The sequence below is a fragment of the Ursus arctos genome, unplaced genomic scaffold, assembly GCF_023065955.2.
Source record: "Ursus arctos isolate Adak ecotype North America unplaced genomic scaffold, UrsArc2.0 scaffold_24, whole genome shotgun sequence".
NCBI lineage: Eukaryota > Metazoa > Chordata > Mammalia > Carnivora > Ursidae > Ursus > Ursus arctos.
Window position 1 is genome coordinate 14,309,638 of NW_026622919.1, and position 14,160 is coordinate 14,323,797.

The following is a 14,160-nucleotide window of genomic DNA, read 5'->3' on the forward strand; positions in this document are numbered from 1 at the left end:
CCCAAATTATCAAGTTTCTTTTCTTCTGTTTGGAATTCCAAGTCTGTATGGTTTCATGCTGATTCCAAGTTCTGATTGGCTGTGGATTACATAAGAACTTCTTAGCCAGGATTGGTCTAACTCTAGACATTGTTATTAGAGCTGGTATCAGGTCTAATTCCCCAAACTGAGTGTTCTTACTGCCTTTAGAATGAAGTTGACCTTGATTATCAAAGTTAAGCAACTGATTGTTTCTTGCTTACTTAGCAATGTTTATCATCATTACACCTGTGGCAGTGATTTGATTTCATAATGTTATTTAAAACCCTTTATAGGGCGCCTAGGTAGCTCAGTTGGTTAAGCATCTGCCTTCGGCTCAGGTCATGATCCCGGAGTCCTGGGATCGAGTTCTGCGTCTGGCTCCCTGCTCAGTGGGGAGTCTGCTTCTCCCTCTCCCTCTGCCCCTTCCCCCTGCTCGTGTGCACTTGCTCTTTCTCACACGTGCATGCACACATGTTCTCGCTCTCTCTCAAATTTAAAAAATTAAAACACTTTATAAATGTGGATTATTGGTTAAAATTTGGATCAGCAGTGAAATGCAAAAATAGTAAACAGAATTAACCAATTACTATTAAACATCGTTTGTTAGAATCTGGCAAAAACATGTGGCCAAAGTGGGGAAGGGACAGAAAAAAAGAGGTGGAACTGCGGATCTCCTTCAGTGCCTTTATTTTATTTTATTTTATTTTATTTATTTTATTTTAAAGATTTATTTATTTTTGAGAGAGAGAGAGAGCTCGCACGCACATAGTGGGGAGGGGACAAGCAGAGGGAGAGGGAGAAGCAGGCTTCCCGCTGAGCAGAGAGCCCGACATGGGGCTCTATCCCAGGACCTTGGGATCGCGACCTGAGCCAAAGGCAGACACTTAACGACTGAGCCACCCAGGAGCCCCTAAAAGTGATCCTTTTAACCATCTCCTTAGTAAAAGCAAAAAAGACAACTCACAGTAAAGCACCAACTATTAATCTTTAGTTTCTGTAGCCTCCGAGGACCCCGTTGGCTGTACTTTCTTGTTTTCATGCACACCCTCCCAAGTTCTGCTTTTTCATGTTGTGCTACAATGTATAGACCTTTCCATATTTCTGCTTTGCCCCTCTGTTTGTAATTCTTAACGGTCACAGCTGCCTGAACTAAACCTGAAGTCAGACAGTCCGGACAGTCTAGTAAGGGTGGTTAGAGAGGCCGCGGACAAGCTGTTTGATCCTTCAGAACATGGCCGGGCGGGGTCAACTCTGGTGCTGTCGGCGTGGATGAAGAAGATGTGCTCGCGCCTGCTGCGGATGCTGATAATAATAATTTATGTGTGCCAAATGTTGTTTCTTCCGTTTCCCAGCAACCCTTCTGAGGTGGGCACTGTTGCTTCTATTTTATTTGTATAAAGAGGAGAAAGAGGCCTTGGGCGATGATTTGTCCCGAGTCACACGCTGGTCAGCAGCGCAGCTGGGATCTGAAGCTGGATTAGCTTAACACCAGCGTTTGAATTCTTAACCAGGTTTCTCTGACTTCAGAAAACTCACCACCTACCATCTTCCACCTTCCTCCTCGCAACAAACTCATCTGTTACTGCATGAAAGTCACAGAGGCTGGATATTAAAATAGGATGGAGCACATGCTGCAGGCGAGCAGGAGCCCCAGGAACCCCCTATCGGCCTCCGAGCTTTGTTCGTCTTCCTTGGGGCAGCGTGGGGTGAACAGCCAGCCCACAGTCAGGCTTTTCTTTCGTTCCATCCTGTAGTCGGCCTTGGCATTTCTCAAACTTGACTGGGCACAACAATGACTGAGTGAGGTCACCTGAAGCATTTATACAGTACTTTGTGGGGGTAATCTTGGCTATTGGTAGCTTTTTGCCCTGACCTTAGAACCTAATCCCCACTGACGATTGGCCACCAAGTTCCTAATTAGAAGTTATGTGTGTGCCCTGCTCTATCCTCTGGGCAAACTGAAAATGTTCCCATGTTCTCCCCTGATGCCTTTTGCCATGGAGATGCTTGGAAGTCATCGAAGGGGTTCTGCTGCTGCTGGGGGGGGAGTCCCAAAAGGAAGCATTTCCTCTAACTGCTGCCTGGCCCCTATGTGTCTGGGGGCAGGCAGGTCCAATTCCTCTATTTTTCCAGGGTCTTGTTTCTATTGAATGAGAAAATTTTACACTTGAGTTAAAACAGACTCATGTCCTTGGGCTCGGTTGGAACTTGGAGTTCAGACCCAGAAGTCTGGTTGGGGCAGATGGATGAGAAGTGTCTGAGTTTACACCCTGGGCATTTGGCTTCCTATTCTCTAGAATTGTCTTTTTCAGGAGTGTGGACAGGGGGTCCTAGTTCTTCTAGAGTCCTGGCATTATCTGAATTCAGAATGTGGTTTTGTTTTGAGTTATGTCTTGTGTGGTTGGAAAGGTACATTTGTAGCACAGTGACATTGTGGATTGCATAAGATTTGTGGGCCTAGGAACCTATTTCCCATGTATTTTCCTTCAGGATAAATGGATTTCGAATTTCAAATAATTGACTTACTGATGAACTTTTGAGACTCAGCCTACTCTTGGGTGAGAACTCACTTTCTATGATTACTTGTGTGGCATAAACATTGTAGGAGGTCAGCTGAGAGGCCAGAGTTGTTTAGCAGGAATGCCTGGGGTTCAGTTCAAGCATCGCTAGCTTCTTGGAGGGTATTACACTTGATGAGGCAAACGTGAGAAGGGAAGGGATTTCCAACACAGGGAGCTGCATGAACGGAGGTGGAAAGGGGGATGGTTTTCACATGTGCCAGTGGCTCATCAGACCCAACCAGAATGTTGGGAACACGTTGGAGAGTAATTGAAAATAAGGTTGAGTAGATAGAGGGGCCCAGGTTATGTTGGACCCTAAAAGCCAGAGAGATTAGATGAGACAAAAGATAGGTTTTTGAGCAAAAGAGGGATATGATGAGAGTAGTGTTTAAAGAAGGCTAGCCTGGCTGCAGAATGCTACGTAGGCTGGAGGCTGGGGATGAGGGATGAAACCAGAAAGAAATGTTGAGGTATGAGGTGATGAAAGAAGAACTCACTCAGCAGGACTTGGGGAACAAAAGAGGTTTGGAGGATAAAGAGGAAGAGAACATCAGAGATGGCCCATTGGGGTTGAAGCCTTAGTGGTTGGAAGATCAGTGGTCCCTTGATGGATGAGAGGAAGTTAGTGTGGGGTCGGGTTGGGTGGGCAGGAATGAGGGGACAGATGGGTCCATTTGGCTTAGAATTAGGCCTCTTTAGACCTAGATAGGATTTGTGTGTGGGTGTAGATTAGAGAGGAACAGCTAGAATTTCTAGCCAAAGAATGGATTCGTGTATATAGTTGGGTATTGGAGACAAGATGGCAACTCCTACCACCTTCCCGGTGAATTAGGGGCAAGGCCATCTGCTTAGAGGGAGAAAAGAGAGAGACAAAATTGGAGGCCTGAATGAGAGAAAAGGCCTGGAAACATACCAGTGGGGGATCTGACCAGGAAATCAGTGAGCTAATTCAGGAATTTCCTGGAAATAGCAATGTCCTAGGCCAGGTCTACATGCTGTAGTCATCTCCTGACTGGGATCTGGAGCAACCCCCACCCACCCCTCTCCCCCCACACCCCCCCTAGCTGGGATGGAGATCCCTGGCAGTGGGAGTGACTTGCAGGCGTGGGGTGGGGATGTCTCGCAGGCGGTAGATAACAGTGTTAATGATTTAGAGAGGGTAGTACAGATGGTGGTTTGATCTGAAAATACAGATGGTGGTTTCATGTTAAAAACTAGGCCAGCACTTCTCTTACCTTGCTCCCATTAAAAAAAAAAAAAAAAAAGCCGGGCAGAGAAGGAGGGGGATCGTTTTTTGTGAGAGTGTATGGAATCGTGTCCCTGTAAGGATAGGAATAGTTGAGTCCACAAGAGGGTGAAGCTTTCTGTCGCCACAGCACACGCACGTGCCGATTATCTGCATCTCATTCTTAGTAGTTCGGCACACTGTCCGCCTATGACCAGAAGAAGTGAGGGATGTTTCCACAGCTGGGCTAAGCAAGACAAGGTCTAGAAGTATTTGTTAATGTGAGATGAACTGTTTCAATATTATTAGAAAAATATTTTGACTTAATTGCCGTAGGCACATTAATCATTTCAAGTGTACTCTGGTTCCCTTTGCTTGACTTGAGCAATTGCCAAGAATTTCTCTGGGCAAAATGAAAATGTAGGAACTCTAAGTAGGTTCTGTTCCATGAACATTGAATCACAGAACCATAGACATATAGAATTTAGAGCTTTCTGGAAAACTTCTTGAAGACGAGGAGGGTCCCCTCAGTTTACAGTGAAAGAACCCAGGGTCAGGGAGGTGAAGTGGGTGAGCTCCATCACTGTCATTTGAGGGTCTTGGTCCCCCTTGGAGCTCCTGGCCCTGCTGCCTCATGGCTTCACTCGGTATGAATTTTCAGTGGCTGACTCTACTACCAACTGAACAATTATCAAAATCTCACACTTGGGTAGAACTGTTGGGCTCGGTCCTATCACTGGGCTGCCATCAGCTCAAGTCCTTCCCTGTCGCATCCACAATGGTGGTTGAGTAGGATGGGGGAATGTTACCTGATGGGGCCTATAGGCAAGTAGTTCTCTTCAGAGGGAACCACAGTGTGGCCAATGGGCCATCCAGGACTGTGCCTCTACCAGGAACACAGTACCTCGTGACCTTGGGTCTTGAACATGACCTTGGGTTTCTTGCCTCCTTTCCTTTTCTCATGGTCTGTCCTTCACTTGGTATGTACTCTCAACCCTGAGTCTTTGTGGTCAGCCTGTCAAGTCTACAAGGGCCAGCTCACACATGCTTCTGGAACCTTTCTTGAGGTCGCCTTCTCTTACCTTCACCATCACTTCCATTCTCTCTCTCTTTCAAAGAGTTTTTTCAATTTGTGAAGAATTAATCTGAAATACTTTCCTCACATGGGAAAGCTGAGCGATCAGTTGATACTAATGGATTCAGATATGTAAACTGGGTTTTCTAGTTTACTAATATGATTTGGAGGAGAAAAAATCCAAATACTTCACTGTTTATTATAGCTAGAAAATACAGAGAAATGATCGTTCGTATCAGTTTTTTTAAAGTTAAGAGTTTGATACTTGTGAGGATACTGGAGAACAATACACACATTACATGTACCATTGTCATCGTTTTCTGCAATGATTTCAGAGACTAATGCTCTTAAGCTAATGGAATGGGGGAAGGTTTCCTTGGGAAGTGTAAAACCCAGAAACTATAAAGTAAGAGATTGAGAAATTCAGCACCTCAAAATCTAAAACTTTATATATTTAAAAATTAAAAGGCAGGTCAAAGATGGGGAGCAATATTTGCAATAGGTAGTAGAGAAAGTGGTAACTGTCCTCGACTCATAAAGTGAATAAGAAAAACCCTTGAGCAAGAACTATGAATGACCAGTTAATAGAAGAAGGAAAACGGATGGGAAAAAACTTGAAATGATTACTAAAGCATTGAGATGCCTTTTTACCATCAATCAGTTGGACAAAAAGTAAAAATAATGTTCAGTCTTGACAAAAGTTCAGGGTGGATACATCATACACTGTTGGTAGGAGTGTAAATTAGCAAATCAGGCAAATTCGCAGGACAATTCCAAAATTGTAAATACGCATCTCCTCTGACCCATCAATTCCACTCCTGGAAATGTATCCTACAGATAGACTTGTACTGTACACAAGATTTATATAGAAGGCTTTTCAAGACAGCATTGTTTCTAATAGTGAAAACTCAACTCAAATTTCTGTGAAAGGAATGAGTAAGCGGATGATGGTGTATCTGTACTATGTAGAGAAAGCATGTGTGTGTATGTATACCTGTCAGTTTATCTATATAGGCATACGAAAAAATCCATGAAATAGTGAGGGGCGCCTGGGTAGCTCAGTCAGTTACACGTCTGCCTTCGGCTCAGGTAATGATCTTGGGGTCCTGGGATCGAGCCCCAGATTGGGCTCCCTGCCCTGCGGGGAGTCTGCTTCTCCCTTTCCCTCTGCTCCCCCGCCCCAACTCATGCTCTATCCATCTGAAATAAATAAATAAAATCTTAAAAAAAAAAAAAAAAAGAAGTAGTAAGTGAAAAACAACTGCAAAGCAGTGTGTATAGTATGATCTCATTTAAGACTAAAACCAGAAACAGCTCTATGTGTTAGTGTGTATTTATAAGTACAAACAAAAGGACCGGAGGAAGGATACTTTTTTTTTTTTTTTAAAGGAAAGATACATTCGAAGCAGTTGATTTGAGGGGAGCAGTTTTGGAAGGTTTTTTACAATGAGCTTGAAACTGTGTTTTATTTATTTATTTATTTTTTAAAATATTTTATTTATTCGACAGAGATAGAGACAGTCAGCGAGAGAGGGAACACAAGCAGGGGGAGTGGGAGAGGAAGAAGCAGGCTCACAGCGGAGGAGCCTGGTGTGAGGCTTGATCCCATAACGCCGGGATCACGCTCTGAGCCGAAGGCAGACGCTTAACCGCTGTGCCACCCAGGCGCCCCTGAAACTGTGTTTTAAAAAAAAAACAACACTGGAGTGCAAATGTATAAATGCATATAACCCTATAATTTCACTTCTAAAACCTCCTTTACTGAGGAAATAATCAGAGGCAGTCAAAGGTTATGTATAGAGTCATAGTGCATTATAGCATTGTTTGTAATACCAACAAACTCCAGATAGTATCCTGTGTTGAAATGGTTATGTTATGGAATATTCATTTTGTGTAGCTATTTAAAATCATGCGTAAAGGAATCTCTGTTGACTTGAGGAAATACGTAAAACACAGTTAACATCTAGGGAATGCTTGCTTTGTACAAAAGACTATGCTTAGTGCTTTATATATATATTGTTTTATTTAATCTGAAGTCTTTTGTCATTCCCATTTTACAGATGGAGAAACAGAGTCTTGGTTAGTGTAAATAACTTGCCTGAGGGTCAGATTCCTCCCAGGCTGGTGAAACTGAAGCCAAAGGCCTCACTGATACCCATATGTGAGATAACTTCACTGCGTAATCTTGTGTATAAAAACAGATCGCATGCATACATATGGTGTGACTCATTTTATAAAAATGAATATTTTTTTCTCGTGCCTTAGTTTTCTCGTGGGTAACTTGTGGAGGATGGGCTAGTGCAATTTTATATTCCAAAGATCGTGATTTTAAAGATTGACATGCATTTACATGTCATTTTTTTCCAGGTTATGAAAATATTTGGAAATACCTAAAACTAGAAAATAAAAATTACTGATAAGCAAAACTGACATTAGTGCTGCCCGCCCCACTCTGTTTTTGCCTGGTGAGTGTGTGGAATGAACATTATTTTTTTTTAAGATTTAATTTATTTATTAGAGAGAGATCGCACACAAGTGGAGGGAAGAGCAGAGGGAGAAGGACAGGCAGGCTCTGCGGTGAGCGTGGAGCCCATTGCAGGCTCAGTCTCACGACCTTGAGATCATGACTTGAGTTGAAATCAAGAGTCGGACACTTAACCAACTGAGCCACCCGGGTGCCCCTGGAATGAATTGGTTTCTGAAAAGTTCTTACCAATTATGTTCCAACCATTAGTGCAATAGTGGGTTTGTCTCAATGTGCCCTGGACAGCATCGTGCATTATATTTTAATGATGGAATGATAGCATTTGATGACTGAAATGTTTCACTGATTTGTTTCCCAGCTGATGTTTTTAGTGAGTTGAACTTCTTTTGTTTGTCTATTGGCCATTTGGACTTTTGGGTGAATTCCCTGTTTATATATCTATTAGTGATGTATTGGGAATTATCTATTGACGATGCCTTCTAAACTTGATCATTTAAGACCTTGAGAAAGACTATCAGGAAGTTTCACTCTAAGGTGGAATGCGTTTTTCTTGCAGGGATGAATTAGTGGTGTATAGTTAAAATCTGATTTCTTAACCACTTGGGATTGATTTGACTTTAAAATTTAAGGAATGAGGGGCGCTTGGGTGGTTCAGTCGGTTAAGCATCTGCTTTTGGCTTAGGTTATGATCCTGGGGTCCTGGGATCCAGTCCCTCAGCGGGCTGCCTGTTCAATGGGAAGTCTGCTTCTCCCTCTGCCTCTGCCCCCTCCCTGCTTCTGCTCTCTCTTGCTCTCACGTGCTCTCTCTCAAATAAATAAAATCTTTAAAAAATAATAATAAAATAATAATAAAATTGAAGGAATGATTGGTGAAAGGGACACGGCATTTCTTTGTACTACTTTTGCAACTTACTGCAAACCTCTCATTATTTCAAAATAAAGTTTAAAAAAGTTCAAGTTATGGTAAAACTCAGGCTTCCTCCTGTTAGTACTTGTAGCTGGCCTTGATCATTCTGACTGGTAGAGCCAGAGGGAGGTGGGAGGGAGCAACGTTTGACAACAGATCCAAAGCCAAACAAGGACAAGGAACACTGCCTTTTTTGTTTTTGTTAACTTGGAAATAATTTCAAAATGTAAAATGGTTGCAAAAATAACAACTGAATGAGGAGCACTGTGTACTCTTTCCCAGATTTGCCTGTTGTTAACATTTGACCCCATGAACATCAGCTGTGGAAACGTGTTTATGTGGCGACCACAGCCACTAACAACTCTCTTCTTACCCTTCTTCCAGATTTCCAGCGCCAGTCTCCTGGGTTCCAGGCATTCACTCACCTGAGCAAAAACATCTACACCCAGTTTTCAAATTTCTCAAGAACCTACAGGGATTCTATTTCCCAAGATTTAAATATAAATCCGAACACTTAGCCTTTAAAGGCTTTGAACAATTGATTCCCTGCCCCTCAACTCAAATATTACCCTTCCTCCCCTGCCCCCCAGCACAGCCCCTTGCCGTAGCTAACCCAGCTGTTCAGCCACCCTCTTGTTCTGACTCTTTCCCATCTCGGGTGCCTTGCCGTGTGCTAATATTTCATATCTGCAATGTTCTTTTCATGTCTAGGCCATAGGCATGATTTTTCTGCTTTATTTTTTTTTTATTTTTTATTTTTTTTTTAAGATTTTATTTATTTGACAGAGAGACAGCCAGCGAGAGAGGGAACACAGCAGGGGGAGTGGGAGAGGAAGAAGCAGGCTCCCAGTGGAGGAGCCTGATGTGGGGCTTGATCCCAGAACTCTAGGATCACGCCCTGAGCCAAAGGCAGATGCTTAACGACTGCGCTACCCAGGCGCCCCGATTTTTCTGCTTTAAAAAAAAATTATTCCCAGACTTCTTTACTTGATTAGCACCATCTGATTGGGGCCTACCTGTTCTAAGTTTCTATTTTACTTGAGGGTCTTTTTGCTTTCATGTAGATGCCCTACATGGTTCCCTCTGTTCTCTCCTTGAATTCTCCACAGTGGGTGGCACCGGCGTTATGCTCTGTGGGACTCCGTAGGCCTGTGCGGTTGTGCTGGAGGTGTGACCTGGTTTTGAAGGAGTTACTATGAACTGAACTTGGATTTCATTATTGGAGCCAGCTAGCAGTCTATAAACAAAATTCTGACTGTGTTGCTGCATTTGAACACCTTTTTCCTCCACGGATACGGCCCTCTTCCCAGGTGGGCCTTCTTTGTGGCAAGTAAAAAGCTGATGCATTGGCGGAAGAGGGTGGACCAGTATAAAGCCTGTGTTCAAGGTGCAGGGTTGGAAGAGACTTTGGGGTGTGGGTCTCGGAACCTAATAACTAATGGGAAAGGCATTCTGAGTTTCTGACAATCAGAGTGCCTTGGGAGGGTTGCGTATGCTGGAAGCACTTTCTTTCCTCTTTCTTTTCTTTTTTTAAATGAAACCGAGGCCAGAGCTAGTTCATTATCTATAATGTCAATATTGATTTTTGTTTGCGAGTTGGAGTATTAACAGATTAGAATGGCTGCTGGCAGTTCTCAGCTGCTTCATTGAATTCAAATGAATCAAGAAACAGCTATTCAGATGCACTTGAAATTTTTAGGCCAAGTCAGGCCTTCCTATTATGGTCGGTTTGACCAGTTTCAGCTGTTTCCTCTACAGCATCAAGGCGGAAAAATAGAGTCTTAAGGCATCTTCCCCCACTTTTTATAAAACCAAATCCTATTAAAAAATGCACAGATAAGAGGTATTAAGCCATCCTCCGCCACACAATGCAGCTTGCCTTTTTTTCCCCTGCCAAGAGAAGTTTTTGAATTAAAACTATTGACTGACACAACCCGTGCTAGCAGATGGTACTCGTACATCGTATGTCCAAACGCAAGCTTGTTCAGGGGCACCAAATATCCCACCAGGCTGCATTTTACAGACAAAGCATTTTAATAATGATCTTGAAGGATTAGTGACGCTCCTGAGCAATGAGGCATATTCCAGACAGGCTTGCCTCCCAAGATCTGCTGTATTACTCTGCGCTCTTTATCTGGAGACTAGTTCGTTTTCAGTCAAAATTGTTCTCTTCCCTCCTTGCTTCCCTCCTTTTCTTTTTTCCTCCTCCAGTGCTTCCTCTAATCTAGCATGTGATTTAGAAATTAATAGTAATGATAAAGATAATGGCCACATCATTGGTTTTTTTAAAGATTTGTTTAGTATTTTAGAGAGAGAGAGTGTGTGTGTGTGCTCACGCGCACGTGCCTGAGCCGGGGAGCGGGGAGAGAATCCCAGGCAGACTCCCCACTAAGCATGGAGCCCAATGGGGCAAAATCTCAGGACCCTGAGATCATGACCTGAGCCAAAATCCAAAATTGGATGCTCAACTGACTGAGCCACCCAGGCTCCCCTCACTATTTGTTTTAATGTGGGAGGACCAAGTGGATGACTTGCTGATGAGTGAGTGACCTGGAAGGAACTATTTTCTCTTTTTATGGTTCTGTAGGATGCCAGGATTGAATTGTTTCAAAGACAGCTGGAGGTAGGAAGGACAATTTTGATTAGAAAATTAGCTCCCTCCACCCAAAAAAAATCACCAGAATTCGGGGAGGTTATTATATCTGAGTTAATAAATGCCAACATTGAGTCTTGAAATAGCTTTTCATTTTGCATTATATAGTCTGATTTATTGTTGATTGATTTTTCATGGCCTAATTAATGATGATAACCTCTTTGAGTGACTAGAAATAAAATAAATTTCATGGATGTTTCACATTCTAACCTTGACTGTACTAAATTTGAGAGCCTCATGGACTTCATGATAAGGAGGGTAGTTGGCTCCTGGCTTCCTGTTTAAGGCCTTTGTTTTTTATGAGTTCAGTTTAGATGGGAGCCTAGCCATTGATTTATTCCTTGTTTTTAGACTGGATAGAATAGAATTCAGCATAAATGCTAGGGAGAGAAGCCCTTCTTTGAGGCTTTCTCAGTCCTATTTATTGATTTATTTAGAGAGCAAGTACAAGCCAGTGCCTGAGGAGGGGGAGGAGCAGAGAGAGAGGGAGAGAGAATCTTAAGCAGGCTCCATGCTCAGTGTGGAGCCCTTTTTGGGGCTCTATCTCACAACCTTGAGATCATGAGCTGAGCTGAAATCAAGACTCAGATGCTTAACGGACTGAGCCACCCAGGCGCCCCTTATTTATTTATAGAGAGGGGAGGCTTTCTCAGTCTTAATGAGAGCAATGGCCATCTTTACAAGGCATAGGAACTTTCATGGAAAATTTCAGTCAGGACCTTAGGAAAGACCCATCAGCAGAACAGTTTGAAATGTCCTTTTTTCCCTGAAACATATCTGACCAAGGCTAAGGTTCAGAGAGCATTGGGCTCTAAATAGCTTTTTTGTCCCTCCAAGAAGTATGGGAGCATAAATACAATTGCATTTGTTACCTTAGAATGTAACCACATGGCAAAGGCCGAAGAACAACGTGAGCTTTTTAAGTAGAATTGCTTTCACTGGCAGGATAAGTAGTTCAAAGTATTTTATTATTTCACTGTAAAGTTTTGAAAGAATATTTTTAAAATATTTTTTAGTTTCAATTAATGGTAAAGTACACATAACATAAAATTTATCATCTTCACTGTTTTTAGGTGTACAATCCAGTAGTGTTAAGTGTATCCACATTGTTATGCCACCAATTTCCAGAACCTTTTCATCATACAAAACTGAAAATCTGGACCCACTAAACAACAACTCCCCATTTCCCCCTCCCCAGCCCCCACTCTGTGTTCTTTTTATTTGAATTTGACTACTTGAGATACCTCAGGTAAGTGGAATCATTCGGTGTTTGTCTTTTTGTGACTGGCATACTCGCTTCGTGTAATGTCCTCAAAGTTCTCAAATCTAAGAGGGCCCGTTTGTCTCTCTTTCACTCACTGCTGAGTAGATGTAGCCTTTTAGGGTTCCAGCTCATTGTAGAAGGGTCTTCAGTCAGTGCTCTACCTCGACCAGCCCTGAATTTTGATTTCTGCTCAGGAGGTCATTAAAATTAAAGTTCCAACTTGCCAGAATCATCCAGTGTTTTGAGGGCTTGAGTGGCTTCTCTAGAGCTCTTCTCTGGGTTCCTGTTTGCCTCAGCCTCAGCCTGGTTATTCCTTTCCCAGTTGTTAAAGCTTGAGTGCTTTCCAGAAGGTTTTTTTTTTTTTTCTTTTTAGTATTGAATTCAGTGTTAGTTGTTTTCAGTAGCTTGGTGAGCCTGATAATAGAACTCGCCTTCCCAGACGCCAGACCTCTGGCCTCAGTTTATCAGGGTTGCCTCTGCTGCCCCCATCCATTCTGGGGCTGGGTGTGATTAATCTTTAGCCCCATTTTGCTCATGACCAAATCAGACTTTTGCTTAAACGCACCTCTGGCAGGAAATCCTCCTATGGGGCAACATGAGCCATAGGCCCTCCCCTCACAGGACTCAGGAGCCAGTGTCAAAGCCCAGGGCCCTGTGATCTGCTGGTGGCTTTGGAAAAAGGAGACGTGTTGGGAAAGAAATTTCCTTTTCTGGCCTTTCAGTTCCTGAGGGCTTGCTAAGGTGGTCTCCTTTTTTGGAGCCTGGTTATAATTGAGTTGGGGTAGTAGAGGGCAGGTTCTAGTTACCCTTTTAGGATACTAGATTGTCAGATGGATCATGGGATGACTCTTCATTTCTCTGCACAGCTAGTCACAGGCTGGTGGCTGAGAACTGAACTTTTTAGTTCCTGGGAGAGCTGTCCGTGAAGGAGCACAGAGGGCGGGTACCAAGTCCAGGACAAAGCAGTCATAAAGAACGTGCGTGACACGCTGGAGGAGGCAGCCTGCTGTGGTGAAAAAGGCGTCAGTGTCAAAAGCCCATGTCTTAACTGTCCCTCCCTTCCCCCTTCTCGGTCAGTGCTGTGGCCTCGGACAAACCGTGTTATCTTCCTGGGCAACAGTCAGGTGCTCTTTTCTCTTGACCTTGGTTGTCCTGCAGGCCTGTGACGGTGGGAGGGTCAGTTTTGCTGGCCCCGACAGCCAGCCATTGGGAGGGCAGAGAGGAGGGAGCTTGCAGTAGTCCCCAGGAGGAGGCAGGGACAACTCAATGGGTTGTCTAGAACCCAGACCACGGACTCTGGTTCCACTACATTCAATTATCCAGCAATATTGGTCTTAGAAGCAGCTTTTCGTCCATCTAATCCCCTCATTTTGCAGATGAACAAACAGGGCTCTGAGATTTTCTTATATTTAAATAGTAGTAGTGCTGCTGTGGCCTCACAGGTCATGTTTTATCAGGTAAAACAGATAAAAACAGATAAAATATAAACAGATAAAAATAAGCATACAAAAAAACCCAAACTGGCGAAGTAGAGCAAGGCTTCGGTCAGTGCAGATGCGAGGGAGTTTATGCTGGATCTCTGAGGCTACTGCCTGAGCCCTGGAGAAAGACAGTGGATGGTAAGCGTGACTGCCTGCCGTTAGCCGGCTGCCTGGCACCCAGCTCTCCATGGGGTCCAGCTTGGGCGCTATTGGCTGACATAGGCCTTGAGACAGTCTGATTAGAGATGAGCAGAGGCCCCTTCAACTATCAAGTCAAGGGTCCCGACTGTCTGGAGGAGGATTGGGCAAGTAGGCCCCCATGGGTGGTCCTTCCTGGGCAGGTGCCTGCTCATTGAAGCACAGGCTCCTGGATACACTACTGTTTTCTGTTTTCTCCCTTTGGCTACTACTGCCTGGACCTGACTTTGCCTAAGGATTCCCAGGCCATCCCACCCTCAACTACAGACAGGCCTCTCCACTCTTGCCTT

At 43.7% G+C, this 14,160-nt stretch overlaps 1 protein-coding gene across 10 annotated transcripts in view; it reads left to right on the top strand.

Annotated features, from left to right (window-relative positions):
* Window positions 1-14,160, top strand: part of TEX2 (testis expressed 2) — a 99,922-nt gene that overhangs the window by 25,450 nt on the left and 60,312 nt on the right. For 3 of the 10 annotated variants that reach the window (XM_044389127.3, XM_057318062.1, XM_044389129.3), the window contains exon 2: window positions 9,384-9,584. The exons of 4 other annotated variants lie outside the window; for them this stretch is intronic. The gene's annotated coding sequence lies outside the window, so the exon portion shown is untranslated. Of the gene's footprint in view, window positions 1-7,249; window positions 7,348-8,658; window positions 9,585-14,160 lie in introns of all 10 variants that reach the window. 3 more of the 10 variants (XM_057318057.1, XM_057318059.1, XM_057318060.1) reach the window with 2 other exon arrangements.